Source organism: Daktulosphaira vitifoliae, unplaced genomic scaffold (assembly GCF_025091365.1).
Source record: "Daktulosphaira vitifoliae isolate Bord-2020 unplaced genomic scaffold, ASM2509136v1 Scaffold_5609, whole genome shotgun sequence".
NCBI classification, from domain to species: domain Eukaryota; kingdom Metazoa; phylum Arthropoda; class Insecta; order Hemiptera; family Phylloxeridae; genus Daktulosphaira; species Daktulosphaira vitifoliae.
In genome coordinates, this window is record NW_026105169.1 from 1 (window position 1) to 779 (window position 779).

General features: G+C 21.8%; 1 long non-coding RNA gene across 1 annotated transcript; it reads right to left on the reverse strand.

The window, feature by feature from the left end:
• Positions 1-233: 233 nt before the first annotated feature.
• Positions 234-773, reverse strand: LOC126910165 (uncharacterized). Its single transcript, XR_007705201.1, has 2 exons — positions 603-773; positions 234-529 (listed from the first exon to the last, which is right to left on the reverse strand). It is a non-coding gene; the product is annotated as an uncharacterized LOC126910165 (long non-coding RNA).
• Positions 774-779: the final 6 nt, after the last annotated feature.

Genomic DNA, 779 nt, shown 5'->3' on the forward strand with positions numbered 1-779 from the left:
TATTGAAATAGTTTAGTTGATAGATAAAGAGAATTTAGAGGTAAAGCTACTATTGAACTTAAATGTTGTTATATAGATATTTTTTTTTACTTATTGTTATATTTTTTAATTATTTTATTTTGTGCCACTGGGTTCATATGATCTTTTCATAATGGTTTAATATAGTAGAAACATTATGATTTTGAAATCAATATGTTTGAAATATTAAATATACAAATAAAAATCTGTAGAAAATTATATAAAATAATGTAATATAATTTATAAAATTTATTAATATACAGTTGTATGTTTTATTGATCAGTATCACAGATACTAATATCACAATGTGTGTTAACTATTTTATGCATTGAATAATTTGAAATTAATAACAACCATAAAATAGTAAAAAAGTTGTTTTTAAAAGTAATGACCTACATTTATTCAGTTTTATCAAAATGAATCTTCCATAAACCTAAACGATATTTGATCCAAATAGATACTACATCAAAGCCCATTTGTAACCAACTCCAAACAGGAACAATTTTTGAGCCTGGAATAAAACATTAGTAAAATATTTTTAATAGAAACAACTGATTATTCTCAAATCAAAATGAACTTTAAACCTTCAATTTCTGTCCAGTTAACTGATATTTCTGATATAGACATATTTAACTTTTCAGCTATAAATAACATTTCAACATCAAATGCCCTATTAAATTACAAAATTATTCAATTAAGTTTTTTATGTATGATACAGTAATATAATTAAAAAATAAGCTCCAACAACTAAGTAAATTCAC